Raw genomic sequence first — 22,202 nt, forward strand, 5'->3', positions numbered from 1 at the left:
GACAAATGTTGCTCAACATTAGCCAGGAACTCAGAGTTGGACAACCGGCCAGATTGCTGTGCGTCAGAGGGGGTAGTCAAACCATCAGTTATATCTGCCACACAAACAAGCAAAGGAGTAACTGGACCAGTGAGCTCTGGAGAACTTGCAACCTGTTTAACCACTTGTGAGTGGAACGCTTTCAGCATATTAATGTGGCACAAACGAGTTTTCTTGCGACGCTCAGGCGTCCGAATGACATAATCCATGTCAGAGATTCTACTCTCCACTACATAGGGACCCGCGAATCAAGCAGTGAGAGCGGACCCAGGTGTGGGTAACAAAACCAACACCTCATCACCTGGCTGGAACTGCCGCTCAACCGCCTTCCGGTCAAATCGTTGTTTCATACTACCCTGGGCAGAGGAGAGGGCCGCTTTTGCCAGCTTGGAGGCAAGATGCATTCGCTCTCTGCATTTGGAGACAAAATCCAAAATGTTAGTTTGTCTTGGGTGGCTACCCACCAGCTGGTCTTTCAAAACCGCTAACGGACCACGCACATTGTAGCCAAATACTAGCTCCGCTGGGCTGAACCCCAAAGACTCCTGCTTGGCATCTCTAATGGCAAACAATACAAACGGTACACCCTCATCCCAGTCTTTACCACTGTCACGACAATATTTGCTTAGCATAGACTTCAAGGTTTGATGCCACCGTTCAAGCGCACCTTGAGACTCAGGATGGTAAGCACTTGACACCGAATGAGCAATACCCAGAGATTTCAGGGTCACATTAAAAACCTTAGAAAGGAAATTAGTCCCCTGGTCAGTTTGCACCACCCTCGGCAGACCAAACATAGTAAAGAACTTTAGCAATGCCTTCGTGACAGCTGGTGCTGTAATTTTTCGCAAAGGGACCGCCTCGGGAAAACGAGTGGAGACACACATTACTGTTAACAAGAACTGATTACCAGCCTTGGTTCTAGGCAGCGGACCCACACAATCAACCATCACATGCTCGAAAGGGTCACCAACTGCCGGAATAGGCCGAAGAGGGGCAGGGGGCACGGGCTGATTCGGTTTCCCTACAATCTGGCAAGTACTGCAACCTTTACAAAAACTCGCCACGTCATCCTTTAAACCAGGCCAGAAAAAATGCTTGAGAACCCGATGATATGTTTTAGTTACACCCAGATGATCCGACCATAAATGTTCATGGGCCAGCTTTAACACATGCTGGCGACAATTAACAGGAAGGACTATCTGATGGACCACACCCCAATCCTCACCAAGCTCAACGGCTGCACTACCTGACTGTGAAACCCACCTGCGCATCAGAACACCATTATCATGAAAATACGGTTGCTTAGGCGTACACTCACTGGGATCCTTCACAGCAGCAGTCATACATTTAACCAAGGACTGATCTGTTTGCTGGGCAGCAATGAGAGCCTCACGATGCAGTGGCAAGGAAGCCACAAGAGCAACAGGCTCCTCCACCTGTTCAGGTTTTCTGAAACCGCAACCATCAGACTCAGTACCGGAGGGCAACACACGGGACAAAATGAGGGACTGTGAGCAGGCAGTATCACGCAGCGCAGTTACTAGGCGCTGGTCTTCGGCCTGTCCTGTAAGAGACACCAAACAATCAAATATGAAAGGCTTAAAACAGTCATCAGGCACCCCTGACACTATGGCCTCATCGCCGATGGAGGTTTTAATAAGCCCCATGCCTTTTGGCGGCTTCGCAACAGGCCCCTGCTTACGCTTCCAGGCAACACAATCAGCAATCAAATGACCCGACTTGTGGCAATAGAAACACGGCCGATCAGCTTTGGAAGCAAAAGAAACAGCAGAGCCTGACACCTGCGAACCAGACTTCTGAAAAACCTCCCGAGGGGACTCACGTTTAGCCAACACACTTTTGTGTGTGAGCGCAAACTCATCTGCCAAGGTGGCAGCCTGCTGCAAGGTGGACACTTTCTGTTCATTTAAATACACAGCTGTACGCTCAGAGACGCAGTTTTTAAACTCCTCCAGCAGCATCAATTCGCGCACCGAGGCAAAATCGCTAACCTTACAGGCCCCACACCACCGGTCAAAGAGAATGCTCTTTTCTCTGGCAAAATCGATGTGGGTCTGATTGGACACCTTACGAAGATTGCGAAAACGCTGTCGGTATGCCTCAGGTACCAGCTCATATGCCCGCAGAATAGCACTCTTAACTTTATCATAATTAAGACCATCCTCCACGGACAAGGAAGAGCAGGCCTCCTGAGCTTTTTCGGTTAACGTGCATTGAAGCAAAATAGCCCACACATCCTCTGGCCAGCGCAACGCAGTGGCAATATGCTCAAATGCGCTGAAATAAGTCTCCACTTCTGCCTCGCGGAACAGAGGGACCAAGGAAATGTGCTTACTCACATCGAAAGTTACAGATGGACACGCCGCGGGTTGAGCCTCACCAGCCTGAGTCGCGCATGCCTGCAGCTCCACTTGACGCAGCCTAATAGCTGTGTCTGCCTCTAACCTCTTTAATTCCATTTCTCTGCGAAACTGAAACTCACGATCGCGCTCCTCTTTTTCTAACTGAAACCGAGCCAACCGGACTTTCAGCCTGGCTTCCACCTTCGAGCCAGGAGTTGACTCCACAGAGAATGGGATGAAATGAGGCATTGTAACCGGCCTTTCCGCCGTCCCCACCTCTTTCACAGCAGGAGTAATCGGCTGCTCGGCCTCTCCCGCCAGGTGGACTTCACCTGGAGAGGCTGCTGCCTCACCCTGAGCATCCCTAACCACCACCGGCAACCTAAAAATCCCTCTGCTGACCAACTCATCTAAAAGGACCGCTTTTAGCTGAGCCTTGACAAGAGAGTCAGAGACCGGAACACCATAATACTCCGCAACCACACGTAGATCACTTTTCTTACATCTATCAAACACAATTAATGATGGATCAGCCACAAATGCTTCAACGTCAAACGCTGCCATCATCAAACACACCGGGAGAAATATCAGCAGACCACAAACAAAAATGCTGCTGCCTCACACACAATCAACTGGAAACCACCAGAGACACATGCGGCGCGTACAATGTCCGAGGCCACACACCAACAGCCATCACGAAAGACAAACTTCCCCAGATCCTACCTAACATAAACTTCACCTATCTATCTTCTGGGGCGTGCCGGGCTCGAGGCGTCTTATAGGCAACACATCAGCGGCCGAAAACCCTGAAACGCCAGCCCCCAACAGAGATCAAAGTCCCCGCCCGGAGTTAACCCCGAAAATAAAAAAGGCAAAATAACAAAAGAGCACCCGATGGAGAGGCTGAGATAACGCAACCGAGCTGGGTACTCACCTGTGTAGTCTGGAGAAGCTGCCACTAAAGACACTGCAGGCTGTAGGCACACAGACACCAACACGTCACCGCAAAACAAAACTGATAATGAACAACAACCAAAACCAACCGATACTACGGCGAGAACGATCCCGGACGAGCCCCCAAAATTGTTACGACCCCGGCAGGACAAAAGTTAAACTAGGGGAATATAGGGAGGTAACAATTAAAACAAAGACCAAAAACAAAAAGACAAACCAAGGACCCTCTGCAATCGCAGGGCTTTATTCACAAATGACAAGATCACTACACCAAATGGAGAAGGTTTCTTCGCCGGCCAAAACGATCAAACTGCTCATCACGACCCACTGGCTACAGGAACACACACACCTGAAACACCCGGCAGGAGCTTTATAGCCTCCAGGTGTTAATCAGCTAATCAGCTGATGGAGGAGGGGAGCGGAAGGGCGGTACTTGGAAGACAAGAGAACAAAGACAACAAGCCCCACACACCAAAGCCTGTAACAGACCACAACAGCAGATCTGCCCGTAGTCGGGTGCTAGCTATCTCAGCTGGGATAACCAGCTGTCCATTTAAATCCGCCCTCATCTGCCAGGCTCCTCCTACTCTCAGCTGTCCCGTGTTATGCCTGATGACTGATAGTCTAGCCTTTTCTCCCTCCCGTACAAACTTAATACATCTATTCTCTCTGTTAACGGCCATGGAATTTACATTCACCCGTTTTTCCTCAATTGCAGCTGCTAAACATTTCAGTACCTGATTGTGACGCCAGGTATAACGTCCTTGGGAAAGACTAACCTTACAACCTGTCAGAATATGTCTAAGCGTGCAGACACAAGTGCACAGTGGACAGGCATTATCCTCACCTACCCATTGGTTTAGGTTCTGGGGAGTTGGCAGCACATCATAAGTAGCCCCTAACATAAATCTAATTCTGCTGGCCTCCGTGCTCCAAAGCTCTCTCCACTTCAACTTCCTTTTCTCCACACTCTCCCAGTTCACCCACTGACCCTGCTTAGCCTGCGACACTGCCTTAGAGCATCTAACTGCTTCCTCTTGCTTCTGTACTTCTTCCACTACCATCTTTCTCCTTTCTACTGCTGATGCCTTGCTCCACAGAGGTTTCCCTGCACACAGCCCTAGGCCTCCACGCCCTTGCTGTACATGACCTATGATATCTCTATGCTTAAGAGCTGCCTGTGCTTGCTGTACTGCCTCTTTTGGGTTCCACTTCCTCCCTGTCTTAACAGTAGGCGCTACACTCCTAACCACTGGATCCTTTGACTGAATAAGAGTCATTTCCAGTCTAACTTTAGCACACTTAAACTCCTCTGTTAAGCTGGTAACTGGGAGCTCCAGAATGCCTTTCCCATACAAGGCTGTGTCACTTAAGCAGCGTGGGACACCAAGCCACTTTCTGATAAATGAATTAATCATTCTTTCTAACTTTTCTACCTTTGAGAGGGCAACCTCATACACCGTCAGCGGCCACATTAGCCGAGGCAGTAAACCAAATTGCCAGCACCATAATTTTAACTTCCCTGGTAGCCCTGACCGGTCTATGCTTGAAATGCCTTGAATCATTTCCTGCCTCAACCCTTCAAACTGTGCCTTATCACTAAGACTTGCATCATACCATCTTCCCAAGCTCTTCACTGGCTTCTCCAGCACTGTGGGAACTACCTCATCATTTATAACAAACTTCTTATCTACCACTTTTCCTTTAACAATAGAAATACTCCTAGATTTAATAGGCTTCACCTTCATCCTAGCCCACTGCAGGTTGCTATTTAGCTTATCCAGCAATCTTCTGGTACAAGGAGCGGTTGACGTTGCTGTCGTCATGTCGTCCATGTAGGCCCTAATTGGGGGGAGGCGAAGCCCTCCTTGCAGCCTTTCTCCACCTACCACCCATTTGGAAGCCCTAATAATGACCTCCATTGCCATTGTAAAGGCTAGTGGAGAGATTGTACACGCTGCCATGATGCCTACCTCCAGCTGCTGCCATGCTGTAGAGTACTCTGCTGTGGTAAAGCAGAGTTGAATGTCTAAAAAGTAGGCTTGGACTAAGTTTTTTATACTGCCTGGAACTCTAAAGAAGTCAAATGCTTCCCATAACAAACTATGTGGCACTGACGCAAAAGCATTAGCCAGGTCTAAGAATACAACATGCAGGTCTCTCTTCTCTTGCTTTGCTAACTGAATTTGGTGCCAAATCATACTGGTGTGCTCTAAGCATCCAGAGAAGCCGGGGATCCCAGCCTTTTGCACCGACGTATCAACTAGTCTGTTTTTCACCAAGTAACTGGACAACCTCTGTGCCACAACACTGAAGAAAATCTTCCCCTCAACATTCAGCAGACTAATTGGTCTAAACTGGCTTATTTCCAATGAGTCCCTCTCTTTGGGAATAAAAATCCCCCCTGCCCTGCGCCATGCCTTGGGAATAACCTGTTTCTTCCATACTACCTTCATCAATTTCCACAGGAACCTCAGCACATCTGGTGCACTCTTATACAGCCGGTAGGGGACCCCATTAGGTCCCGGGGCTGAAGAGGCTCTTACACGTCTTACCACATCTTGAACCTCCTTCCACTTTAGTGGGCTGTCATCACACTGGCTAACTATTTCACCAATAGGTGGAATATCAGAGGGTAGTGCCAACTTTCTAAACCTGTCCGTATCTTTTTGCACCTCCTCCAAATACTCCTCAAGCTTCTCTTTTGGTACCGTAAGGCTACCATTATTTCCTTACTAAATAGTGACTTCACAAACCTAAATGGGTCCTTATAAAATGCTAATCTAGCTCGCTCTTTCCTTTTCCTATTTTTCCTAATGTTCTCCGCCCTTCTTAACGCTGCCAATCGCTTCCTAACATCTGCCTGTAACCAATCAATACCTTCCTTCTCTTCAACTGTAGCTTTCCTCCACTGCTTCTTAAGGAGTCTCCTCTCCTGTACGAGCCTATCGATCTCTTGCTGACGCCTCGATCTAACCACCTGTCCCTCTTGTTTCTTCTGTTTCTCAACCACACCAAATCTTTCCTTACCATACCCATAAATAATATCTCCCATTTTCTCCAACTTACTCTCCGCCGTCCCTTTAAGTCTACCTAGTACACTAACCAAATCACTATTGATGTCCTCCCACTGCCTAATATCTGATGCACCTGGCCATTTGATCCTTGCTTTCTGACCGCTAATTTTCTCCCTTTTTGGCTGGCTGGCCTCTCTGTCTGCCTCAGTGCTTGTACCTGCCTCAACATTAGGGGTGCTGATGTCCTGCGAACTGTGGGTTAACTCCTGTCGCTGGACTTCAACCGACTGACTTAATGCACTTCTTAAGAAGTAGCTATCAATGCGGGGCCCCTGTGTTCCCTCTGCCAAACACTTTTTCCTCCCTTGATGGATTCTGAGGCCCTTTGCTGTTGTTATCTTTTGCCAGCCACACACACAAACCTGCTGCTTCTTTCCATCTCCATCTGAACTAGTAGCTTCCAATAACGTGCCTTGCCTACTCGGTGTCAAATTCATTCCTGGGTCAAAAGCCGTGTCAGTCCAAACTGAGTCATCTTCCGCTCCTGCTCTCGCTGACTCTAGGGGTATCTTATCGTTAATCGTACTTGTAGCAAGTTAGGGTGTAGCCCATGGCTTATTAAAGCCTGGGCTACTGCCACAATGAGCTGCTAACCCATTGTAGCCCCGGTGGGGACTGTTCCCTCCTGTCAGCTGTCTTTCCATGCTGTCACTAGGTCTTTCCCTAGTTGTCAGCTGCACTATTCGCAACAGTCACTAGCCTAGGCTAGATATAGCATTCAGTTATACACAGGATAAGATGTTATAATCCCTTGTGCCAAAATCCCAGGCAAAACACATTTAGAGGCCCTGTTCAACTAAGAGACCCTACCAAACCTACGGTCATGTGATATGACAATTAACCTATGCTCTATATAAACTAAGTAACAGCTGCTGGCTTGTAAGCCCATTGAGCAGCATACTTCAGACATTGTAACACATAAACTAACTAAATGCTGCTGGCTTGTATGACCCGCTCAGCAGCTAACCATAGCTACCAAGTAACATGAAGACAACAGCAGTATGCAGCATATCATTGGGGTTTTCAAGTGGGCACCTCCCTTCACCGATGTTTCGTTAAGTTAAGCCAAACCCACGACACCTCGAGAAGGCTTAACAGTGACTTCCAGCGTCCTGGAGTCACCCCCCTCCACACCGCCACTGCACAACCCTGTTTCCCTCACCATTCGATGTCTATCAACAACTAATATAGCAACTAATAACCACGAGCCAAACAAACAAATCTACCATGATTCGCCCCGTTGATGCGGACTGAAACACGTAGTAAACAAACAAATCACGTAACAAACAAACAAATCTACCATGAATCGCCCCGTTGATGCAGGCCGAAACACATAGCAAACAAACAAATCACGTAATAAACAAACACATCGACCGTGGCCTACATGCGGCCATCCTTACCTTTAGTTAGTTCCCCAGCTTTTCCCCGTATGCCCAGCTCACTCAGAAGAGCAATCGCCGACTTTGCCACAAATCCACGGCAGCCCACTTCTACCGGGCGGACATAAGTCTTGTAGCCATTCTGCTCTGCGTCTGCTGCTAGCTCTGCATACTTAGCTCTCTTGCGCTCGTTAGCCTCCTCAACTCTATCTTCCCACGGGACAGTCAGCTCTATGAAATAGACTACTTTCTCTGGCTCAGACCACAACAGCAGATCTGGCCGTAGTCGGGTGCTAGCTATCTCAGCTGGGATAACCAGCTGTCCATTTAAATCCGCCCTCATCTGCCAGGCTCCTCCTACTCTCAGCTGTCCCGTGTTATGCCTGATGCCTGATAGTCTAGCCTTTTCTCCCTCCCGTACAAACTTAATGCGTCTATTCCCTCTGTTAACGGCCATGGAATTTACATTCACCCGTTTTTCCTCAATTGCAGCTGCTAAACATTTCAGTACCTGTTGTGACGCCAGGTATAACGTCCTTGGGACAGACTGTCCTTGGGACGGACTAACCTTACAACCTGTCAGAGTGATGAAGTAAATAGATGGTTTGGTAACTTATAGGAGCCACGCCCCTCAGGTGGTCAGACAAACCAAAGGTGTGTGCGCGCTTCGTGCGTGGGGGAGGGAGAGGTAAACGAGAGAGGTGGATCATACCACTGGGAGGGGGGGTCCTCGTTAAAATATTATTTTTAAACCACATACTTTCTTCGATTGTGCTATTTTTTGTCATTTGTAATAGACAAACCCTTTCAAAATAAAACAACCAACATTATTTTTTTTCAACTCTTATTTTTAGGGGTGCTGGGACAAAGTTTAGGGAGCTTGAGCACCCCTATAAACGGGCTAGATGCGCCTATGGGCGCAGTGATGGCTCATAATGCAATACAAGGAACAATCATAGCCAGAATTTAGTTAAAACAGACCTTTAACTGCTTTGTCTCCGCTTTCGTCCTCAGTTTTCTTTCTTTTCACTAACTTAATGTTGGCGTGGCACTGCTCTAAATGTTTAGTTGGATTACTTGTGCTATTTCACGACGCAGACAGATCTTTTGGTTTCGCACATAAAGTGCACTTAACTGCTATGCTCCTCATATCTTTGTCTCTAACAAACTGAAAATAATGAGAGTATGTCCATCTCGAAAATGTACTATGCGACGTCGAGCCTGCTTCAGCCGTAGTCATCTTTTACCAGTACTGTAACACATGAAGAAACGTTTTACAGTTTGCGCAGAATTTTTCTCCTCTGCTGATCTCGCGGTGTTATTGGCGATAGTATAAAAACTAAACACCACTTAATTTCGGGTTAAGTCGATACAAACACAGTGTTTTTCAGAGTTTTTCAGATAGCAAGCGGAAACTCAGGTCTTTCTCTGTAGGTCAGAAAGTTCTTGTAAAAAACTAGAGGGAGGAGAGAAGTGGTAGGATGGTGTGATTACTGATGTTTTGGGTCCTGTAACATGCATGGTGAATATAAATTGAACATGTGTAAAAAGACATGGAAATCAGATGTTTGATGCAAAGAACAAGCATGTGACTCCAGAACAGACTGTAACAAACAATGAAGGAAAGTGGGATTATGATACTGATCCAGGGGATGATGTTAGAGTACACTAACACTGACGCGGTGGTCTTAAAGGTACAGAAGAGGAGCATGGCCCTTGTGGCTACACTTTGGTTATCTCAGCATCAGACACACAGAGCTGCTTTCCAAGTGCTTCAGGTGGCTTCTCTTGTTGGAGCAGGTTGGCAGAGATCTTATTGCCCAGGCCATGGCAAAGAGGAGCCAGAGGACTGTCTGCAGCCAACCTGGTCCTACAAGCCCAGGACCAGGTCCATGGTCAGGAGGAGGAGGAGGAGGAGGAGGAGGAGGAGCCACAGCCAGGGCCCTCCACAAAGCAGAAGTAGAGGAATGTGGAAGTAGTCTGAGTTGGAGCACATGCATGTACAGTGATCAGTGATGTGTGACATCCTACGACAAAAAGGGCAGGAAACGATACAAAATACAACTGTACATCTATATAGGTCTGATGTTGTTGAAAAGAATTGATGTGGTGGGAACATGAAAAGCAACATGTAGATAGAAAGCAGTTCTTGAGATAAAAACGACTTTAATTAAAAGAACACAAGCAACAGAGATCAGTATAAGGAAGCTGACAGACAGACATCCAGCAGGTCAACTAAGACACACAGGAAATCTCTTCCTGTAACAAGAGACAACAAGATGGAGGAGGAGCTTCAACATTTAGAGGAAGAACTCTGATCAAACCAATTCCTGGTTCAGACTGGAACTCTGGAAACTCTCTTCCTCCATCTTGGTGTCTCTCTCTTCTCAGACAGGTTCCAGGTGAGTTTAAAGATCAAGAACATCTTGTCATCATATAGATGGTTAAATAAAAATTACCTTTATCCCTCCCTGAGACATAAATGAACACAATAAAAGGAACAATAAAATCATTAAAGTGTATACAATATATAATGTTTATAGATATATAGGCAGACAGCAGCAACACATATACAAACAAGTAAACCAAATGATAAGGCACACAAGTTATAGTGTGTCAATCTCAGAGAAAGTCAGAGTGAATGTAGGAGGTTGGTTCAGACTCCACTCCTGCTCCCTGAGCTTTGTTGGACTGATTCCAGATCAGATTAGAGCTGCTTCAACTGCTTCAACAGGTCAGACAGTTTGTGATGGAGCAGCTTCTACATTCAGCTCAGAAAACTACACAAGCATCATTATCAATAAAGACTCAGTGACATTCAGAGCTTTAGAAAGAGCTGAACTGAAGCTGCTCATCACTGACATCTGACTCTCTGTCAATCAACTGCTCTTAATATAACCTTTAATTATACAGCTTCATTAAGAGAAACATTAGAACAGGAAGAACCCAGCAGAACCCAGATGTTCTACTGGAGACTGAAGAAGAAGAAGAAGAAGAAGAAGAAGATTTAGATTTTTACAACCACCGTTTATTCAAATGTTTCACAAGATTTTCACAAACTGAGATGATTCTTGTTTATATTAATGTGTACATAAAGAATATATATGAAAAAGAAATAAATAAACAACAAAGTAAATTAAAGAAAAAGCACTTAATCTCTCAGCATATTTCCAAAAATTAATTTGTCATCAGAACAAGTACACAAGATATTTTTGTAACACCATACTTCTCTGAAGCTTTTAAGGTCTTTCATTGATCTATAAAAGTTAAATTCTAGCCTCAGTCTGCAGCGCAGGTTACAGCGCCACACTGAGGCTGGATCACTATTCGACAGGCCTTCTATTTTATTTTTTCTTGATATATATAAATGGCCATCTTCGCTTCTCCAATAATGAAGTTTAAAAGCTGCCACATTTTCATGTCTTTTTTCCCGTGGCTTGCTCCATAAATAAATAGGGTGGAAGTAAAAACTACATTAAATAAATCAAAAACCTCCATTAAAAGAATAAAAAACGCTGTGAGCCTTCAACATTCATTAAAAATATGAAACGTTGTTTCCCTTAAACCACAGAAAGGGCACTGGTTGGACACAGAAGGATTGATGATTGAGATAAAAGAATATGATGCAATAGCTCCATGGAGGATTCGCCACTGTAGGTCTCCAGTTTTCTTCTTTAAAGGTTTCTTGTAGAGTGTCCTCCAGTTTGGCACAGCACCTCTGAATCTGTCTGCCCACGCACAGATTGGCCTGGAACTCAGGGTCCTTTCATTGAGGGCTTTCACGCACATGTTGTAGAGGAGTTTTTTGTCCACACTATTCAAGTTTACTGTGTTCCCTCTCGTCAGCGATGCTCCTTGGTCAGATCGGGGACTTATCCACATCCCCGGGAAAGGGTCTGTGGGGTCTGAGTGATGCTATTAAATTATTTAAAACCAGGACTCTGCCTCTATACGACATTTGAGGCAGTAGCCACTTCCACCTCTTAATTCTACCCACTACCTTGTCCTCAATCCCATCCCAGTTTTTACTTTCCATGGCCTTGCTTCCCAGAAAGACCCCAAGGTATTTTAATCCCTGTGTCTTTCAGGCCAGGTTCTGGGGGAGGGTTGGGAGGCCACTGGGCCAATTCCCAAAAGCAACAGCTTCGCTTTTGTTCCAGTTTATTTTTGCTGAAGACAAGTTTTTATATTTTTCTGTTAAAATGTTTAAAATGTCAACATCGTCTTGATTTTTAACCAAAACGATGACATCATCTGCATATGCAGATAAAACAATGTTGCTGTTAAAAGTGGGTAGAATCAGTCCATTAATACTAAAACGTATCTTAGCGAGGAGGGGTTCTAGGGAGAGTGCATAGAGCATCCCGGACAAGGCACAGCCCTGCCAGACTCCCCTCTGCACCCTGAAAGGAGCACACAGACTGCCGTTAAACTTCAGTAGACTCTCGATGTCACTGTACAACACACGGATCATGGCGATGAAACCGGAGCTGAACCCAAACCTCTTCATCACGTTCCAGAGGAAGTTGTGTTCAACCCGGTCAAAAGCCTTTTCCTGGTCCAGTGAAATCAGACCAGTGCCACTGTCCAATGAGCTGGAGAGCTCCAAAACATCACGAATCAGGTAGACGTTGTCTACCATGGACCTGCCAGGCACGCAGTAGGTCTGATCCCGGTGGATGACCTGCTCCATAGCCCCTCTCAGCCTGGAAGCCAAAGTCTTGGACAGGATCTTATAGTCCACGCACAGCAGAGACACAGGCCGCCAGTTCTTCACCTCCTGCAGGTTTCCTTTCTTTGGTAGCAGAGCCAGGACGGCTCTGCGGCAGGACAGAGGGAGGGAACCAACAGCCAAGCTCTCATTTAGGACCAGGAGCAGGTCCGGACCCAGAATGTCCCAGTACTCCTTGAAGAAGTCTACAGTGAGGCCATCAATACCAGGAGACTTTCTCCCTTGCATGCCTTGCAGGGCGGCCGTGAGCTCCTCCAGCTGGAGCGGTCGGCTCAGCTGGGTGTTGGTGTCAGCCGACACCTGAGGAAGTTCCCTGCAGAACTCCTCCTCCAGTTCTTGGTTTTCCTCATACTCCACAGAGTAGAGGGCAGAGAAAAAGGCCACTGCTCTAGCTCCTAATCTGGGCTGGGTCCGTAAGCTCCTGGCCCGTCTCTGACATTAGTGCGTGGATTTGTTTACTTTGGCCACTTTTCTTCTCCAGGCCGAAGAAGAAACCAGAGGGAGCGTCCATCTCATTAATGTTCTGAACCCGGGACCGGACCAGTGCCCCCTGTACCCTGGTATCGAGCAGGGTGGCAAGGGCCATCTTTTTGGAGTTGAGGACTTCAGTATGTCCTTGATTTCCTGTGGAGTAGCCAAGTGCTTCTAACTCCACTATTTCACTCTCCAGGTCTTTGATTGATCCCTGCGTGTACTGAGTGACATTGAGAGTGTACTGCTGACAAAGAAGTTTTATTTGCACTTTCCCATGGTCCCACCACTGTCTAAGGCTTGTAAACTCGTTTTTTCTTTCTCTAAAAATATGCCAAAAATGGCTAAAAGTCTCTTTAAAACCTTTATCTAAAACCAAAACAGAGTTAAAATGCCAGTATGCACTCCTCGGTACAACATTTTTAACGTACACATCACATAAAACTAAAGCGTGATCACTAAAACCAGAGGGTACAATACGACAATCTTTAAAAACGTTAAAATGATGTTTAAAACAATAAAACCTGTCTAGCCTGGCAAATGAAATCCTATCTTCTGTTAGGTGGGACCAGGTGTACTGACGACAGTCTGCATGCATCCTCCTCCACACATCCACCAGGCCGTGGGAGTAGACCAGTCGCTTCAGAGCGTGCTGGGAAGCTGGATGTGGCTCTGCATGATTTCTGTCTAAAAACTCTTTCTCAGTACAATTAAAATCCCCCCCTAAAATGACATAGTCCTCCGTACTGCAGCAGTTCAGTCTTGTATTTATAAGTTCTAAAAAGCTCTTCCTCTCTGTTCCCTTATTTGGTGAATAAATATTAATAAAAACCAGAGTAAAAAGGACAAATTTAGCTTTCACTAGGAGGCACCTCCCCTCCACCACCTGCTCCACCTCCAGAGAGGATGGAGTGAACCTCCTGGAGAGGAGGATACCTACCCCACCACTCAGTGTGGTGTTGTGGCTTAAAACCACCTGTCCCTCCCACTCTTTGTCCCAGTCCCCCTCATTCCTCTGGTCACTATGAACCTCTTGTAAAAATAAAACATCAATCCTTTTAGTCCTGGCTGTGTCCAACGCCAGTGCCCTTTTCCTCATGTCTCTTGCTCTGTTAACGTTCAGCGTTCCTATCTTAAAAACATCCATATTAAAACACAAATGTTAATAAATAAAAGCACAGATCACTTCTTCATATTTACAGATTAATTTGTTTTCTAACGTTGCTGAGATGTTTCTTGAATCTAAAGATCTCTTGGTCGGTTAGATCTGATGAAGCTCTGTGCTTTATCACGTGTTTTGCAGATAGGAAAAAGTTCAATTTGTCAAAAAATGCAGATCAATATTGAGTTTCTTTACACCTTTTGTTTTCTGAAGGAAGTTTTTAAATATTTCAGCTGAGTAGAAATCGCTTTCTTGACTTTTTTTAATTTTACAAAGGTTTGTCTGTGTGAGAGAGAGAACTCACTGCTGTCCGACATGGAGGCTTCACTGTCACTGCTGTCTCCAGCAGCCGCTTCCACCTCCAGTCGGCCAGCCTTCCTCCCTTCCTCCACCTGCTGCACTACATTTCTGCGTTTACTACGTCTCTGTGAGGCAGCAGGTGTCCAGCCTGATGCCTCACCCACACTAGCACACTCTTCACCAGCCTTCACAGTCACACCCCCCAGTGTTTCACACACACACTCATCCTCCATCATCCCCTCTAACTCTGCATTTTCTTTTTCTCTAACTTCACCTGTCTCTCTCCCCTCACCTGTCTCTTGCACCTCACCTGTCTCTCTCCCCTCACCTGTCTCTTGCACCTCACCTGTCTCTCTCCCTTCACCTGTCTCTTGCACCTCACCTGTCTCCTGCACCTCACCCGTCTCCCCTGTCTCCCTTACCTGACCTGGCTCCACCTCTACAGCTCCATCTCCTTGTTTTTCTGTTCTCTCTTCCCCATCCGATCCGCTGGTTCGCCCCACATCCCCGGAGCTCCTCCGTCTCGGAGCAGGTACCGGTCTCTCTCCCAAAGTCGGCTCCGCGACCACTGCTGCCACCGGCGCCGCAGCTCTGGACGGTCCCGGCGGGGCCGACTCGGCCCGGCTTGGACAAGCCCTGGCTAGGTGTCCCTCTTCGCCACAGACAAAGCATTTTAGTTCCCCCGATGTAGCAAACAGAGTATAATCGTATTCATCCACTTTCACGATGAAACGATAATTAAACTCTTCTGCCTTGTTGTTTAATATCATGTAGACTTGTCTCCGATGCGACACCACATGGCGAAGCAGCGGAGACTTACATCCAGTGGGCAGCTTTCTGATGGGGGACACTACTTTGCCGTGTCGGGACAACTCTCTGATGAGGAATTCATCGCTGATGAAGGGGGGCACGTTAGACAGGATGATCCGGGCTGCAGGTTGTGTGAGCGGCTGCACCGCAACAACAGCCCGTTCACCGTCAGCCCCTCCTCCACCAGCAACCTCACCTGCTCCACTTTCTCCAGGAACAAGACCACGGCTCGGTTCATTCGGGCAGCCGACTTCACCGAGCCGTGGCCGATCCTCTCCCCCACGGCCAGGGCTACGTCCTCCACCGTGCAGGGCGAACCAGGAGCCAGTCTGATCCCATGCTTCCTGGATAAGGAAGAGAGACTGGAGGCCGCCATGATGGGCCCACCTGGCCTCATCCGCCGACTAGACGGCGTTTAGCCGCAAAAACCACCTAAAACTAAACCCCAACACACTAAACTAATACTAAACTAACAAACACAAATATTAAACAAAACACCAAAGTGAAAAGGATAGTAAATAAAGAAAACAGAACCAAAAGTTCCCAATCACTCTTCTCCTCTTTCCTCTCACACTCCTCACACACGAAGAAGAAGAAGAAGAAGAAGAAGAAGGGAATCTGTCTGAACTTTACATATATCACATTAGATTTTTACAAAAAATACAAAAAATGTTTATAAAACTACACTGTAAAATCTAATTAGTTGACCTTACTTAAAAAACGTATGCAAACTCGTTGCCTCAAAAAAATTAAGCAAAGTAATCTTAAGATTAGTGAGTTAGAAAAGCTTGTTTATTTTAAGTGTGCAGTACTAAATCGAGTAGTACAACTAAAAAGAAAAAATTAAGTTCATGTAACTTAATAGCCATGCTTACTGTTAACTTAATTTTTTCATTTTGTGTGGACTGCTTGATATAAATTTAACCCCGCTTAGATTTACTAAATACCTACAACTTATTACTCACTAATTTTTATCAATTTCCTTGAATGGGTCCTTGTCCTTCTTCTCTCTCTCCCATTTCTTATCTATTTTAGCTGTTATTATCTAATAAATCAAAAACACCACAAAAATATACTTTAAAAAAACACTCACTGGTTGATTCAGCTGTATTACAACATTTATTAAAAAAAAATAAGAATTGCATCATTGAGAGATCTAGACTGAAGAATAAACATTTTATTACTCATGTAATAACCTTACAATAAGGTATTCATTATTCATTGCATTTCTGATCAAAACTGAAAGTACAACAAATGCTTTTGTGTCCCAAAGCGAGCATCAGTCCAAGGTTTAAACCGACCAATCCAAATGCAAAGCATATGTAGGCCCAAGTAACAGACAAACTGCCTGAGGCAAGTTTTTAATACAATCCATGATAATACCTCCCTCCAGAATGGTGGCAGTGGAGAGGGGCTGGAGGTCCACTGAACTTGGACCCTCGTGAGGACTATCTTCACTGACAACTGTCAGCACACCAACGGTGATGCATTCTAGGGCTTCGTCTCTCGCTGTATCCTACAAAGACACACGTTCTTCAGCATGCCAATTTGTACTCTTCTAAAATATTCATTTTTAGTGTTGAAAGCATTTGATAGAGAATATGATTTTAAATATGTGTTCACACTGGATTGCTGTAATATAGCCAACAACATACATTTGGTATAGTTTAAACTAAAGCTATGGTCCACAAGGTCCATATGTTCTTGAACAGTGACACTGACTTTTCAACCTAGACTCCTGCTCCTTAGATTTAAAATGAATTAATGTGTACAACGGTTATGTGGCAAATTTCATTTTTATTTACTGGCTGTTTAAATACCTCTTAGATTAGCTATGGAGGAAATGCTATACAAAATACATCAATCACACTCAAATGTATATTGTATATTGTGCAGATAGAATTACATCTTCTATGTCAGCACAGATACAGTTCTATATTAATGCAGAACAAACTTTTTCTTATGTGCAAGTACTTACAGAGCATGTCTTGAAGAATTCACTGGAGTCGTCACCAAGTAAAATGGGAATGCCTTTGAGGACAACAGAGCGAAGTACTGTCACGTCTGGTGTCTAATAATACAGAGAGAGAAAAGACCAGTTAACAGAGTAATTTGCAAGGCACAAGTCAGACAGGAAATAGAATAGGTTGGTCTGGATCATCTCATTTAGAATTTGATTGATGAACTATCATATAGATCACAAGCAAATTTAACCTACTTACCATCCAGCACATGTGCTGCATCAGCTCATTGAGTTTCTGGCCAACAGTTCCCTTTAGAAAAGTTCGATGATACGCGGGGTGTACTGGTCCAGAGCCTCAAAGAAGTCTCCCTCAAGATCCTTACTGGCGATTCTATTAAACTCAGCAAACACCTGAAAAAGTAGAGAGAGGGGTGGGTAGGGACGGAGAGATGGCAGAGGTGTTAACATTCCAACAATGTACATCTACACAGTGGTAGTCCTGTCTTTGACAAGCACAGTTAGCTAAGTTAGCATCGTTCCTAACTTAACAGCCTAGCTTACAAATAAAATGATACTTCCAGACTTGTTCTGATGTTCTGCCATGTGAATGACCTCCCGTTCATGGAAACTTACAAACCGCCGGGATCAGTCTCTCGTCTTGAGTCAGTACTCGACAAAAAAATAAAAAATAAAAATTCCGACAGCGGGCGTGCGCGTGCACTTGACGAGCACGCCTGCGACTGTTACTTAAGTTTCCCCTCAACTTTAACATGACAAAAGTCTTCAATGTAACCTATTTTCAATAACAAGCAAGTCATGGATTGAAAAAATAATAAAGATTTGACCAAGTTTCATCACAATTTAGCCACATTATGTCTATAAGTTAAGCTAGCGTTAACCGACATTATTACTAGCTAGCACGAATAATATGGCGCTTTAATTACAGAAACACAACCGTTTAAACAAGGGTAAATATTACTCACCAAATGAGTGTGCCAAGCACAAGAATGATGAAAATAATTATCACGAGTGCCGTTGCAGCAATTAGGTCCAGCTCAATTAGGTCCAGCTCCACCGCGTCGGTTGCGGGCATGTTGTTGACATGAATCGTCAAGCGCAGAGAGGACAGGTCTGCGCATGCCCAAAGGTTGAAAAAAGTTTTCAAATCCATAGAAAAAAGCACAATTATCAAAAACGGGTCACTGGTAGATCTTCTCGTCTGCCACTGAGAACATTTTGAAGACTTTGTAGAGTTTCTGTTTAACAGAAAGAAGTTTGAAACGAGATGTTTGAAGAATTCTGGATTACTATTAAAAAGGAATGAAAGATTTCTTAGTGAAGATTGATTGTTTGTATGACTTGAGCTTCCACTGAGTCCTTCCTCTGTGGATACAGTCCTGCTGTTTGCTGAGTGTTGGAGGTCAGCTGCTACAGTGGGTTGCTCATGTCTGCTGGATGTCCAGCATTGTTAACTCCTGTCTGTCCTCAAGAAACAGCAGCAGGACACTCAGAGTTCAGATGGACACTGATCTGAGACATTTAAAGCTGCTGAGGATCAGCTGATTGTTCAGGAGGAGGCTAGTATCGCTGTCTATATCTTCTGAAGATCAGAAAACCAACAACACCAACAGCAACACCAGCAACTATCAGACCAAAGCGTCCTCGACTTGGTCCGTCCTTGTCTCCTCCACCCTCCTTGTGTCCATCTGTGTGACCTGCAGACAGAAGCAACAGAATCAGGTGTGAGGTGTGAGGTAGCTGATGAGTGAAGAACAAACTGCTGTCAGACATTATCTACTGCACTCTGATCACATCACTCAGACCAGCTGTTTTCTAGAAAGTCTCATCAACAACATCTTTCTAAAAGTCAAACATCTGATCTGAGATCTTTCTCTCTCACATCAACAACCAGGAAGCAGCTTCAACTCTGATCAGAGACAAAGACACAAACTCAACTCTACTCACTCACCTGCTGGAAATACATCCAGTCTGATGGTGCAGATGGGGTCATTGCCAAAGTAAGCTCTCTTCCTGCGGTTTGATTTTCTCTGAAAAACATAACACTCGTATGTTCCACTGTCCTCTATCGTCACATTCTTCAGAATCAGAGACACGTCTCCATCCTTCATCTGTCTGTCCTGTAGATCCACTCGGTTCTTATAAGATGGATGCTGGCGTGCTGGATCTGACTGTTCATCACGATATATAAGAACATATTCATCTTCCTTCAGATCAGTTCTGCTCCACTCTACAGCTCTGACAGGATCATTGTTCAGAGCTTTACATGGTAGAGAGACATTCTGTCCAGGTTCAGCTCTGATGATTGTCTGTCCTGAAGGAAACAAGACAGAGCAGAATGTTTGATGGTGATTCAGTTAATCAGACTTTTGAATAAACCACTTTCAATAAATCAGTTCAATAGAGAAGGCTTCAGAATGTTTGCTGAGAGGAGGATGAACAAATGAACAAACTAAATGAATAGAACCAAGAGAAATCATGAGCTGGTAGATTCAAGTAAAACAATAAGTTAATGGAAGAAGATCCAACAAGGATTGATGATGCAGCAAACACATGGAGCTGCTCTGTCCTCTGACCTCCATCATCAGACTGACTGACACTGACACTGACACACACACACACACACACCCACACGCACACACGCACACGCACACATGCACACACGCACACGCACACATGCACACGCGCACACGTGCACACACGTCAGTGGCTCTCCCTAATAACTCATCATTTCATGTCAATGAGGTTGATTTTCAAGTTGGCTAAAAATATGTAACACAGAGTGATTTGATCATTTTACACATTAATAAATAAAACTAATAAAACAGAGAGTATCAAACTGACCAGTGAGAACAGACAGTGAGCAGTAAACAAGAAAACAAGACGAAGGATCAACTAAAGAGCATTAGAGGAAATAACAGAGAGGAAGTTGATGTAGTAAAATGATGACTACTAATGTTGGAGCTGCTGTAGAACATGTGGTTGATCAGATCTTCTAGATCCAGTCAGACTCTACGTTCAGTGTTGGGTAAGTTACTTCAAAAACATAATACATTATGTATTACTTGTTACTGTCATTTCAAAGTAATTTGTTACATTATAATATTACTGTCTCTGAATTGTAAGGCATTACACTACTACTGCATTACTTTTGAGTTACTTTCACCAAAATAACTGCAAATATATATATACTTATTCTAAATGTATTTTATTATGCTCCTAGGCTTAAGGCTAACAACAGAAGAATGTAATAGGTGCAGTTTAAAAAATAAAGAAAACAAACTGCATTGAAATGAGAAGATGAGGTAGGAACAATAAGTGCAAAACTAACTTAAGGTCAATAAATGTCAAAAAAGCAACCCCTAGCACAAGCTAACCTCCTGACTACCAGGAAACTAAATATTATCCAATCACAATTTTTTTAATTCCCTTTGTAAGGTAATTAGAATGCTGAAGAAAAAAAACTTATTTTTAAGATTTCATATAACTGATGGACGACATTTTCCTTAACGAGAAAGAGAAAGGTACCAAAGCCCCACCCCTTTACATTTGTTATCGTTGCAAAAGCTGTAAATGTCCTCTGTAGATAGGCGGTGTTAGTCTCTTGAGCACCCTACAAATAGGCCACGCCTATGGGCGCAGTGATGGCTCATAATGCAATACAAGGAACAATCATAGCCAGAATTTAGTTAAAAACAGACCTTTAACTGCTTTGTCTCCGCTTTCGTCCTCAGTTTTCTTTCTTGTCACTAACGTAATGTTAGCGTGGCACCGCTCTAAATGTTTAGTTGGATTACTTGTGCTATTTTGCGACATAGACGGATCTTTTGGTTTCGCACATAAAGTATACTTAATTACTATGCTCCTCATATCTTTGTCTCTAACAAACTGAAAATAATGAGAGTATGTCCATCTCGAAAATGTACAATCCGACGTCGAGCCTGCTTCAGCCATAGCCATCTTTTACCAGTAACGTAACACAGGAAGAAACGTTTTACAGTTTGCGTGGAATTTTTGCCTTGCTGTTCTCGCAGTGTTATTGGCGATAGTATAAAAACAAAACACCACTTAATTCTGGGTTAAAATGCATTTTAACGTGTTACTGAGCTTTGTACCGAGTAAAATATTATCCTGTTTTTTATTTATTTTTTTTAGAATGCCTTACATTACCGCGTTACAGCAAAAAACGATACATTACAGTAATTACATTAGTTTTATAACACGTTACTCCCAACACTGTCTACATTGTCTCCTGAACATGTCAGAGCTAAAGACGCTTTGGTTTCAACTCACCAGCAGAGACAGACAGGACGACGCTCAGTAAAGTCATGCAGAGAGACGCAGATGTTCCAGCAGCCATCTTGTCTTCTTCTTCCTCCTCTGTTTTCCTGACTTCAATCTATCAACCTGACTAGATCACATTCAGTGGAAGGTTGAAGTAAACCTGAAATAAACCTGAAAAACTGAAATAAACCTGAAATAAACCTGAAATAAAGCTCAAAGTCTCTGACTCTGACGACTCGTCTGTCTTTCAGCCGCTTGCGCTAACCTCCTAGCGCAACCCGGAAGGTAAAGCGATGGAGGTGGAGCAATGGAGCGTCAAAGCAATGGAGGTACGGATGATAACCATAAAGAATTGTGTCACTTCAAAAAGAATGTAAAAAGACGCTCTGTGTCACTGATAGAGAGCTCAATAAACCACTGCAACAACCACGACAGCAACATGTCCCACTTGTCGTCTACCACATCACGTAGAGAGCTTCGTCTCTATCCAGGAAGAAGTCTTCAGACTAGTCTTCAGAGGAGAGTGCGCATGCGTCTGTTGTGCTGCAGCCTTTCTACTAAATCATGTGACTTCAGAAGAACTGAGGACATTGACTCTTCTATATATTCAGAGTCTGGCTTTGACCTGATGGTTTTCTACATCTATA

The 22,202-nt window shown here is 44.6% G+C and overlaps 1 long non-coding RNA gene and 1 pseudogene across 2 annotated transcripts in view; one reads left to right on the forward strand and one right to left on the reverse strand.

The window, feature by feature from the left end:
• LOC311491647 (low affinity immunoglobulin gamma Fc region receptor III-like) overlaps positions 1-22,202 on the forward strand; it is a 293,642-nt pseudogene that overhangs the window by 8,619 nt on the left and 262,821 nt on the right. The window lies entirely within an intron of this gene.
• On the reverse strand, positions 16,673-17,658 carry LOC311491968. The gene is made up of 3 exons (XR_014699201.1): positions 17,513-17,658; positions 17,269-17,361; positions 16,673-16,806 (listed from the first exon to the last, which is right to left on the reverse strand). It is a non-coding gene; the product is annotated as an uncharacterized lncRNA (long non-coding RNA).

Source organism: Chelon labrosus, assembly GCF_963514085.1.
Source record: "Chelon labrosus genome assembly, chromosome: 1".
Taxonomy (NCBI): domain Eukaryota; kingdom Metazoa; phylum Chordata; class Actinopteri; order Mugiliformes; family Mugilidae; genus Chelon; species Chelon labrosus.